Genomic DNA, 12,532 nt, shown 5'->3' on the forward strand with positions numbered 1-12,532 from the left:
CTAAACGTCTGACAGGAAAAGTCAATACTCGCGATCATGAAATCACGCAGAAGTGACAAAGTGAGCAAGATTTATTTCTTATGCAAGGTGAGATTTCACACCACTGTTAATCCTTCAGGACCGTTGGCAGGGATTTTTCCAGGCGAAGCCATGAGTTTGAAGACAAGAAGACAATTTTCCACTGCCATTAGTGACAAAGCAGCTCTGTATCTATCTTGCTTGAAATTACCCTTCGGAATTCTCTGATAAAAAGAAGAATGGAAAAATGGGAAATACTGATAAATGGTACCGCAGAGTGAGTGGATTTTAGTTCTGCCTTCTTCTCCACCTGCTACAAATTTATTAGTCAATTCAAACACAGTATTTGCATTATATCTACATGTAAGATGCCAGGCAATCAGAAACTGTTTAAACTTCACATGGAGATGCTCAGAAATTGTGTCACTGGTGGCTTGCTTTATTTCCTCTGTACCTCCAATCCAAAAGTTTCAATTTAAATGTCTCCTTCCACAGGGGAAAACAGAAGAGGTGAAACTGCAGGATGACAAGGCAATCTTTCCACTTAATAGGCAATAAACAATAATACCCATTTTTATATGCGTTAAGATGAGATGGGGTTCACTGACTGCTTAGGTGTAGGTGGTAAAGGGAGGGCTGGAATTTTAAGCCACGGACTTCGCTTTGTTGGAGGGAAGCAAATCTCGTGCCAATGCTGTGTTGAATGGTACCCACAGGAAGCATCATGCATGACTATTTGGACGTGAAGTGACAGGTTAAACGGGCAGCTTTCCCCACTGGGTAAAAAAAAAAGGCTACATAATCTTGTGAATACCAGTACCAAGACTGCTCGACATAACACTAAGTATGAAACACTTCACTCAAGTGCACCCAGCCACAGGTCTGCTTCACAAATAGATTTCTAGTCAGAGATGCCACAAGATGCTGTGTGAACGTTTAGTAGGGCAATACTCACGAAAACCCCAGAGAAAAAAACCCAGCATTCATTGCAGTGAATGTATATTAAGGCGTTTTCATTCCTTCATTTTTGTCAGAGGAGAAAATCCGAGCAGGCAGCGTAAGCAAAGGCACGTGGGAGCATGGAGTACACACGCTGCTGTGCATCATAGGTGTAGTAAGAGAATATAGATATAGTAAGAGAAGATCAACCAACGGTTCGAGTTGCCAACACACACACACACACATCTTCGGGCAGAGGTGTATTAAAAGAACAAAAGCACTATGATATTTTCCAACTTCATCTTTAAAAAGAAACCCAATCAAACTAAGGAAATATCCCACCAGATAATCAAAAAGGTTACTTGACAATAACTCCAGTTCTCGCTCTGGCACACCAGTCATTCCCAGTCTTCCAGGAATCCACTGTATTGCTCTTTGGAGAGTTCTCAGAGTCCCAGCACACCAATGGAAGGTGGTTAAGTTACACAAAAATCTCCGCAGTGTTGCTTAGGAGCCAATCTTTGGAGTCTATAATGAAAATCAACATCTGTGTATTCCAGAGACTTTGAACTTCAGGTGTTTCACACTTCCTGCCACTCAATTTATGGAAAATGCAAATGAAAGTAAAGCAGATAAATGTTCTTTAACATCAGGAGGGTTTTGTCATGTTTGAAATCGCATTGTTCTGAAGGAGTGGATTAATTTAGCCACTACCCAGGACACCAAAGGTTATGCTTATAGTGGAGACGAAATAGAACCCGCACATACTTTGGTAATGTTACATCATCAGGATAGTAACAATAAAAGCAGCTTGCCATTTCTGTGCAGACCAATTTCAAGCAGGAGGTGTCTTGTGCTCCCCCTTAATAATGAATCAGGCTGACTGACATTTGAAATGGCAATAATTTCCCCAGGAGATGCAGCTGCAATCTTAGTATTTTCTGTTCTTGCTCTCAATCTGATTTCTCTTATCCACAGTATGAGGCAGCTGAGTATAATGCAGGAAACATTACCAGCAACAATGCTACAATTAATGCTGCAAGAAAATGAATATTTGTCTACAGAAGAATAGATTTTAGAATACCTAGGGGAACTACTGTACTTTGAAAATGAAGCCATTTTGTGTGTTTATTGAAATGCACTCATATTTCTGTGGTTACACTCTGACTAGTTAACCATATCAAGGTAATAAGCGCATAGGCAGTTTTTACTGTCCTGTATTAAAGCTGTTTACTGAATGCTAAGTAGTCCAGGTCTATTCAGAAAACAGCCTATTTTGGCTGTAATCCATCTATACGTTTCCACACCTCGCTTCTTCCATTATTAAATCCAAGAACTAGAAAGGTCATGGCAATTTCTCTTTGATTCAGAGCTGTGACTGCAGAGGACATCCCAACGTGGAAATGAGTCCTACAGCAGCAATACAGGACCGTACCACAGAAAGAGCGTTTCATGCTGTTATTGGTGGATGTGGAGGTGGACAGAAACGGTGATTTCCCATCTTTTCTATCTCAGGGTGCCTTTTTTTCCAGTTTTTAAATGCCAGAAAGCCAAACAAGTGTCCCATTCAGCTCCCTGGTGAGATGGGATAAAGAAACAGAAGCTATCAGAACACTCAAGCCTGCAACCAAGGCCCAAATTGAAAGGTGCTATTAATAGAGAGAAATAAGCAACTAGACTTCCAACAGCTCTGGACACAATAAGGCTTTAGAATAAGCTAATGCCCCCTTGACCATCTGCATATCATCAATCAGGTCATCCAAGAAAAAGATCTATAAATAACCTGTCTGACCAACTCTGAAAAGGCTTTTGATACAATCCTTCATAAGTGCAAATGGCAGCAGTCAGACCACCTTGTTTGTGAGCACAAGAGTCATTTGTCCCTATAAATCAGCTAGTTGGTCAAAAACCTTTCATGCTCGCATTTGATTGCATCCACAGAACAGTACAAACAACAAGTTACAGTGAGTCAGCGGCAATCCTGCACTGAGACCTGGGAGCACCCACAGAAGAGCAGAAGTCTTACCCCAGAAGGTCCCTGCTCCTGGCTGGACTGGGGTAACTTACCCCACATAGCTCAAATACAGTAGAGTCACATCGTTTCCTGTCCATCCCCTTAATTTATTATATCAGGACATTTTAAATGACTCCAGACAAAACGAAGGCCCAACTGCTCTAGAGAGAAGCCTCTCGCCTTCTGGAGCATGGCTCTGAAATCCAAAACAATGACAATGCTGAGTGTGGTTTTAGCGAGTTCTTGTAATGATGCCTGTCATCCAAGGTAAAAGTTCAACCTGGAGTCCACAAATCCAGCATCTCCTTTGCCTAATATGAACTCTGAGATTCACCTCATCCCTTCCTCCCCAGGCCCCACCAGACCAAGTCTCTCTGTGGGTCTACTCCCCAAGCCTTACAGGCTTTACTTATCAGTATGCTGGAGCTGTGGGTCCAGCACTGACAATCTGAAAACTGCCTAGGACCCTGGAGTACGAGAACATGAGCAAAATCCTCTTTGACATTCCTAAGGAGGTCTTTAATAATGTAGCCCTCAGGTTAAATAAATATCTTTGATCAACAGGGCATAGTTATTTATTATTCATTTACTTCTATGCAAGAAATACAGGTCATCCTCTGAACCAGGCACTGTCACATTCGTTTTTAACTCATCTGGAGATAAGCCTTTATTTATTGGAAATGATCATAATCCCATTGGCTTCAATAGAGTTTCAAGAGTTGAAGTCATCAGCTAATCCATATTATAGTTACTAACTGATGATCCTTCTCAAGCAATTAAAGCTGTGTCCCTCAGATGACATATAGTTTGTTACAAAGAATTCAGAGTCTACATGGGGGATCCGTGACTTCCCAAAGTGTTATGTGAAGATACTGAAAATCTGAGACTATTTTCTTCATAAAGAACTATTTTGACTTAAATGTTTTTAGCAAGGCCTCAAGACATTCAGTCTTTCTAGAATATTTATTTGGTTTCTGACTTAACCACCATTTTGATTTTCAGTTGATTCCAGTGGATTTATGCCGGTCCCCCAGCGTACTCCACCTATGGATCTGCTCCATGAAGTCAACCACATTTTTGTGGATGGGCTGATACAGTTTTCTTTCTTATTTGCTGTGGGTTTCTCTTTTATGCTCATGAGCTAAAATAATAATGAAACTCTACTTAGTGCTTGCATTGTTTTCCAAAGACTACTTTTCACTGAAGTAAGCGTGGGGACAGATTTTTTTAATGAAATAATACTGTTTACTACCAAAAAATATTTAATCATAATTACATTAAGAAACATACATAAAAGCTAAGTAATAAAATAAAATGAGCTGGAGAACACAAAGGGGGGGAAAAAGACAGAAAGGATTAAGTAGAGTCATATAAGGAATAGATTCTATTTAATGAAAATTTCCACAGTGTTCAACATTTTTATTATGGTTAATAGCACTGTGCTTCATTTTTGTCTGCAGTAATTGTGTATCCTTAATGAATGGGCACTCTTATTTCCCCATTGAGCACTGACAGAAATTAATAAACCTAATTCTGTAGGTTTAAGTTTAATTCTAGTGAAATATATAAAGCAGTTACATTTTCACTTAGCTACTAACTGGAACAGAAATGGGTTTAAGCTTTTCAGCAGCTTAATAGGGAACAAATTGGGTTTTCTTTTATTTCTTTTTTTTCCCCTCTCTTTCAGTACTTGGGTCTATTTTTGTTGCTGCGTGCAAGAAAGGACATGTCACGGCTGGTGAGGCTGAACCAAGCCTGCAGTCAGAGTTGTTAATTTATTTTTTTTTTAAGTACAATTACTAGACTTAGCCCTTTGTGCCAGCCTTGCTGTTAATGATTGGTAAAGACCATCTCCTTGGTTTACACTTTGATACAGATCGCAAGCCATAGGAGACTTCAGACTGCCACCTAGAAAACTCAGCTATCATGGCACTCTGGAGACAAGCTTTCAGGTTCCCTCCTTGTCTGGTTATGCAAGGTAGTAGACACAGAAATAATCTGAAGCTGAGCAAGAATTGGGTGATATTGGATAAAATTATAAAAGCCCTCTTTGCTGAAAAAGGAACTGAGTGACCTGATACCTTCCACCAAATTTCTAAAAAAAGAGAGGAGTCCCACCTTGGATGTTACCTGTTGGGTAACGTTCATCGCATCAACAAAATCCATACACCTGCCCACCGCGGTACCGCAGCCATGAACTGAGCGTGTAACAGATGGTACTTCCATACTGGTTGCGAGACAGACTGCTTAGGCCCCACAATGTAAAACCTTTGCTAATCTCCGCAATAAACCCTTTCTAGCAGAGGGCCGGGTGCAACAGTTCAAAATAAAACTGAAGTGAATTCGCAGGTAGGTAAATAACTCAAAACCACAAACTGGAATTTAAGGCAGAACTTGATCGTGAGACTCTGAGGTACAGCGCTCAGCCGCCGCTGAGACCTAGGCAGTGAAACTAATGTGGGTCTTGTTTCTTTTTGGATTAGCAGTTTTTAAGAGAAACTCCAGGTGCTGAAGGGAGACGTTTTAAGAGCCACCGCTGAGAGCCTGAAGGACTTGGCGTGTTCCCTTTTGAAAGAACCAGTATTGTGACCACAGGTGGGCAACAGTGAGACAATCACTTTCTAAAATACATCATTTTAAAAACAAGAATAGAAACATCAGTCTGGCATCATGACAAAAGTGCTCTTTGGGGAATAATTATATGGATTCTTCCTATCCTACAGTTTCAGTTTAGAGTGGGCCAAATCCCCAGCTGGTTTAGATCAGCCACTGATTTACTCCAGCTAAAGACCTGGCCTGGTTTTTCATTTCTATTATTACCTTATCTTTTACAGTCCCCACTGTCCTAATTTATCATCTGTGTTAGAAATGGCAGGAGCACGGTAAGGAGTAACCATGAACAAAGGAGCAAAGACAGGGAAAACCTAAGATTAGAGCAGAGCCACATCACGAGCTCTTCTGTACCCCCATCTGTCCATTTTGCTAGATCATGGGACCAAAATATAGTTGAATCATACGTAAAGACGTGGAGACAGAGGAGGCGGTGAGAAGACAGTCAGAGGCAGAAATCAGACATGAGGAGGGTTTTAAAGTTGCTACAAGGAGGAGACGTAGGAGGCCAACAGGAGAGAAGATGAAGTTGCTGGTGGAGGAGGTTGGCCTGTGCAGAAGCAGCAGCAGGAAGGACGTGAGCTGCTGCGGGGGGGTGGCAATTTGGGGGACGCTGGAGCACAAAGGCACAGGGAGGGGAGGGTCAATCGGCTTCGAGCTTCACCATTCGGCAACAAGAGCTGATGTAAGGTGTGGGGAGGGTTGGCCTGGGAGCTGGGCACGTCCTCTGTTCCTGCTTTCACTGTGGGTTTGACAAGCTCTACCTACCCAACTGGGGATCCAACACCACATAACCCTGGGTGAGCAAAGAAAACGACTGCAAAGGAAGTTAAAGAATAACTTCCTCCTTCTCCTGAGACTACAGCTCACTGAGCTGGAATAGACTCCGAATCCAGGAGGAGGTTCTCCAGAGAGAAATGAAGTAATATGCTATTGTGTGTCTTCCCAAAAGTAGCCTTTTCTCATGCCCCCTTTCCCCAGAAAAGGGTAGCTGCAGCTGCAAAGCCTGCCCTGAGCTGCCTCTGCCCGTTTCTGTCTGTTCTGTTAGCCTCCAAGGTTTTTAAGTTAAATATTTTGTGAGAGATTAGTGTTGAAAAGAAACAAACACTTACTAAGCAGCAACAGGTAACACCCTTCAAGGCAACGCAGACTGCCTTCTTAAAGCCATATGCCTTGTGCCTCATCCGTCCCACACAAATTAGCTCTGAGCAGCCGTGCCTGTAGCTCACCGTGTATCGGCTCCGCTGCTTATAGAAACGAGAGAAAGAAGGCAGGCATCGCTTTGGGGAAATCCAGCATCCCTCTTGGCACAGCCACTTAGGGCTACCTGGTACCACCGTTGGGTGAAATAATCAGCCTGAACTAACCTAGTCCCCAGGCCCACGGAGGATGATCGTGGTACAGTCGAAACCCCTGGGAATGGCCATCAGCATCGTAGCTGGGTGCCGAAGGACGAATGTCAGGCATGCAGCCACAGCCTCTGCTCAAAGGTCTGTAGGAAAGTTGTCCTAATAATGAAGGAGCTGAGTAGCAAGAAGAATTGGTAACAACTTTCTCATGAAAACCACGTAGAAGAAAATTTACTCTTCCCAAACACTACCTGCCTAGCGTCTGCTGTCTAGAGAAAAACGTTTTAGGTTTTAGGCATATTTTTTTTCAGATGTTTTCACGCCATGACGATTTAATTATTTTTCCCTGATCAGCTAAATACCTATTTGGTTAATGACAAATAGCTAATAGCTTCACTATAATAATCCATATATGAAAGTTGAGGTTACATCTTTCACTTAGTCAGAGAAATGCATTTTCCCACCCCGGTTCCCATCACTGCTCCCATTAGTAGCAGACTAATAAAGATGCCCTGCAGCACCAGCCACCCTGTTAAGTAACAGGGTTGAATTTCCACCTATTTTTTCTAATGGAAGACTAGCAGGCACATACCTCTGCTGTTCACCTACTTTACAGGTGTCCCAGAGAACAAACAAATGTTTAATTTGGACATTATTATTATAAACTGCAGGTTCATACTTACTTAAATTTCATTTTTTACTTAAGTGCACCATCTTTTATGCTTGCCTTTAAAAACAGAAACCGAACGCGCCATGCTCTATTTGGAGTGATGAAGGAACAGACAAGTGGGATGGAGACTGGCTCTACCAGCTGAAATTCAAGTCTGTGCACTGTGATTGATTTGCCGTCACTCACAGGACCTAACAAAGAAAACACTGGCTCCTGTTCCAGAGTTGCACCTACTATGGATGTATGTATGCAATTATACAAAATTAATCTCTCTTCATTTCTCTGGACAAAACTGCTGTTTCCCCAAGGCTGTATTTCAAACCATGTCCTACACATTTCCCAGGCAATGGAATATTGCCATGCAAATCTGACAGGCATACTCCTTGGTGTGCCATGTATAAAATCTGCCCCTACATGTTGAAGATCAAATTCCACCACCTAACATACAATTTTAGCCCTTCTGATTACACACAACACCCCCAGGAGATGCAGCTCTCCTGCAGCCATCAGGCTCTCTCAAGAATGAACCACCTGCTCCAGACACAGCTGGGGGAACGGTGCATCACCTCCTCCTCTCCTGATTTTTTAAATCAACTTTAATCACAGCAAAACTCTCCGGCATGTGTGCCAGCAGTGCTGTGAAGCTGTAGACGATCATGTTTCTGAGTCAACTGCACACAGCATGGGCGATACAAGTAAAATGGAAGGGCACCTAAATATGAGCAGAAGCCACGTCTGACGCCAAGTGCTCATACCTGATAATTACAGAGGGAGGGCCAGAAGAAATTCGGAAAGGTATAAGGAGGAAGAGGAGGGGGAGAAAAAAAAAGAGAAATGAGAAAAGAATACTGTCTCAATACAAAGTTATTACAGAGAATTAGCCCATCACGATAACGGTTGTGCATTATGGGAAAGCTGAGCTCATTTATTCTTTCGGGGCTCTTGGAGCCTATCTCTGCAGCTGAAGGAATGGCCCGTCCTCCACGGCAGCATCTCCTTTGGCTGAGTCAGGCACAGCAAAGTCTGACTTCAGCTTGAGCTTTATCCAGCACCCTTTACATAAAAGAAGTATAATTAAGGCACACGGCTCTGAGAGCAGCAGGATTAACATGGGTTATGCTGGTTGAGCACTGAGAGGTGAATGAAATATTTGACCTGCTTTCCTCCCCCATGTACGCTACAAGGCATAAACTATGTAAGCCACAAGCACCATGGGATCCAGACTTTGGAATCCTAGATGATCATGTTTATTCTCTTTTTGGACCTTTTGTTTTTATTTTTTTTCACTGAATCTAAACAGAAATTGATATTTAACTCCAGGAGCACTTGAGGACACGTCATGAAGGCTATAGTCTGCTACCGTTCCCAGAACAACATATTTCAAGGAGGGAACAAAATAATCAATGAGGCAGCATGACATGAGACAGTCTGGAGGCCCCATACTTGGTTTAGTGTTCACGACAACAATAATTAGCCAGGATTAATCATCATAATGGTTTTTAAAATTTAACTTGAAAGTGGAAACCAGTTAGCTCAGGAATTTTGCCACCAGAATTGTGGCTCCAGTGCAGTCCACAGTGATCACAACTAAAAGCCTCAACCCTTTTATTAATCTTCAATGGTTTAAACAAAATGGGTTGGTGGGACACCGGTGATTCATAAGAGACCGGTATCCCTATGACCCATACGTATTTTTCACAGTGGCATTTTCCACAGAAGTCACCAACTGGCACGGAAACTAAGTTTTGCCTCCACCCATACTAGCAAACTCCCTTCGAAACAGGACCATGGCAAATGTGTCTTCAGCTGCACTAATCCTGATTAAGAGAGAAGACTTTGAAAATGCTCGTGTCTGATAACCTGGGAATCAGCCACGCACGTACCTGAAAAGAAAACCAAATCTGTTTACTCCAGCCACATATAAGGCCGTGACCCTGCACCACAGAAGTCAATGGAAGCCTTACTGTCTTCAAGGAATGCAGGATCGAGCAGTCAATAAATAAAACTTAACATGGTAAAGACCCATTTGGCAACAATCCGTTTTACTGAAATTAAAATTGCTCAAAAGCTTAAAATGTCACACAGGAAACTAGAGATCAGTATGGAAAGGTATATCTCAGAGTGAGAAATGCTTACAGCTTCACCCTGATCCCAACATGGTTCAATAAACTAAATTTAAGCCAGTGTTCACAATAGTAAAAAATTCCTAGAAAATGCATCATGCTCATCTCTCAGGTAGGTCTTGGTCACCACAGAAGCAGGACACATCCTCTTCTCAGTTCTACTGGGATAAGTCAGGAGTAACATAACTGAAGTAAAGGTTACGTACAACCGATTTAAGCAAGATCGCAATCAGGCCCACAAAAGATTTGCTTAACTGATGGTCAAAGGGCAACTGTCGAAGTGACCAATGGAGAGCAAGTTTTACTTCTAGGGGAAATCACCAGTTTAGACAAGTGCGAACCAGAATCCAAATACAAGGTACATTTTGGGCTATTAATACCCCCATACAACCAAGATCTTAATATAAAAAGGAATTAAAATGCTAAACTTTGCCCCTTTGTTTTCGTGGCTTCCTGGAGGTTAGATGAAGACACTACCCAATTTTATTACAGAAGCACACGCGCCATTCCAGTGTCCAGCATCACCTTCAGCACACGCTATTCCCCTGTCAGGACAGATTGCTGAAGCCAAGCCCTCATGGATACGGGATGTGGAAGCACCGTGTTGCTCAACAGCTAGAAATGGCTTTCCCAGTTATGCTTCCTGAGATAACCTATTAATCACCGTGTACAACCAGAAGCCATTTTTAATGCCATCACCTGAGTACAAACGATTACGAAAAAAAACCAGACCATTCTACTCTCTTATATCAGAGACTGCAGACTCAAGCCAACAAATGCAAGATGAAAAAATAGCAAAAATGAGGGTTACTTTTGTCTTCGAACACACAGGCCACAAACAGCGGTGTTGAACAATCCCTTGCCCAGTGATGTGAATAAGGAACAACCTGAATAAGGCCTAAGGATCTCAAGTCCCTAAATTTCAGTTTTAAGCTACTGAGGAAATGCTTCAAATTTTACTCTATTTCCAATATTTAGCTTTGCTTCAGCCAGTAAAACCAAATCTTGAAAAAGGTTCTGCTTCTTCCTATCCCATACCTATTAATTTAAATACATAAAAAGAAATTTTAAAAAGAATCAAACAACTGACTGCTCAGGTAATAGATTCACTCATCAGGGAACGTTTAGGTTTCCCAACCTAAGAAACAAAAGCACCCCTCACGCATACACGCAAGCAAAGAGCAAAGTGACAGCTGAGATTTGTTCCTGTGAATCTTCGTAGCCAAAGTGCAGGCGGCTGCCCTGCCAACAAAGTCCAGGTGTAGACCATACGAGCTGACAAAAAGAGGATTCTCAGGAGCACAAGCCCATTTCTATGTGCACAATTCACCCATGCCAAGGTGCACTTGAGCATCTGGAATTCACCGCTCTGTTCTGGAGTGGTTTTTAACTAATGTCTGAGAGATTTATGCTGCCAGGTAGACAACACTAAGCTGCTCTCATGAGCTCTAGAGGATTTGTATGCCACTGGAACGCACGGGCGTGCAGCACCAGCTACTCATTTAAGAGGCTTTAGTGACAAAAGCGAGGTTGGCCAGCTGCACATTACGAGAGGTGCATAATTAGACGGGATCTCCAGTCAATGGTTTGGAAGATCCTTTCATTTGTATAGTTCAGGGAGTATCTGGGACGGAGGATACTGCAATGAGCTGAGGGGCAGCATGTGGATCACTGACGTCGACGGGACCAGATCAACACGGCACATCTGCCTAAGTCACCCTCGGCCTCAGCTATTGGAGGCTGTTTCCTGCAATGGGAGCATCCAGTTTCTTCACTGGTTGACACCATGAAATTAGGCATGAGGTTTGGAGCTAAGCAGCAAACGCCTGCTTTCAAGTGGGCCATTGGTTTCTGCATCACCCACCGCAAAACTAGGTCAGACCTGAATACACATGACTAGCTGAACGACAACAAGTGTTCCCTGCTACTTCTCTGGGTCTCACCCACGGCCTGCCCTTTGCCCTGTCACTTGTAGTCTTCAGTGTCTGTAAGAGCATTTGACTTCTGTTTGCTTCCCTCCAGGCTGGTAGATCACACCAGCCAGCTGGGATGGCAAAGGTCTGCCTTACTCTGAACGGTCTCTGGGGCCTTTTGCCCTCTCTGGGACTCTATCCTGAGCTGTATTTTCACTATTTTATGTTCCAGAGCAGCACAGCTAAATGAGGTAATGTTAGACTGGAAGTCACAGGGGCATATGAAGGGCCGCAGAAGACCAAAGGTCCCTGTGACGCTGTACTCCAGGTGCAGCGGTGACCCCGGTGGCACCCAGAAGGAGCTGATACCTCCACAGAGCCTTCTCCACCCTCTGCCTTCCTGGCCTGGAAGTGGTAACTGTTTAATAATAGCTCCCAGTAGACTTTTCCTCCTTGACCACTGCCAACCGCTGCATGAATGCAGAAGACGCTGCTCTTAATTGTACAGCAAAGCATGCACCAGGACCACCACAAGAGCGTGGAACACAAACCCCTTGTGGGAACACAAGTAGCTGGTGTAAGAGCACTCCCTTCCTGCAGCACAAAACAAGTGACCTCTCTTTTATTCACCACAATCTCATTTCATTCCCTGCCACCAAGTTTGCATTTTATTAAAGCGGGAGAAGACACTTTGAAGCCTTCTCTACCTGAGGACTGGTCCACATCAGCAGGAAAGCTGTGGGGTTTTATTTTAAGTCTTATTTTAAACAACTGCCTTTCAGGTATAGACACAGCTGTTTGTGCTAACACTGAAATTCACTTATATTAGATTAAACAAATAGCCAAGATCAACTACTACTAGGCACTTCAAGCCTGAGCAAGTAATCTCTTGTTTA

General features: G+C 42.9%; 1 long non-coding RNA gene across 1 annotated transcript in view; it reads right to left on the reverse strand.

The window, feature by feature from the left end:
* Nucleotides 1–445: 445 nt before the first annotated feature.
* Nucleotides 446–12,532, reverse strand: part of LOC134515562 (uncharacterized) — a 28,936-nt gene continuing 16,849 nt past the window's right edge. The window contains exon 4 of the long non-coding RNA XR_010071055.1: nucleotides 446–1,485. This is a non-coding gene — a long non-coding RNA (uncharacterized LOC134515562). The remainder of the gene's footprint in view (nucleotides 1,486–12,532) is intronic.

This window comes from Chroicocephalus ridibundus, chromosome 4 (genome assembly GCF_963924245.1).
Source record: "Chroicocephalus ridibundus chromosome 4, bChrRid1.1, whole genome shotgun sequence".
Classification (NCBI taxonomy): Eukaryota; Metazoa; Chordata; class Aves; order Charadriiformes; family Laridae; genus Chroicocephalus; species Chroicocephalus ridibundus.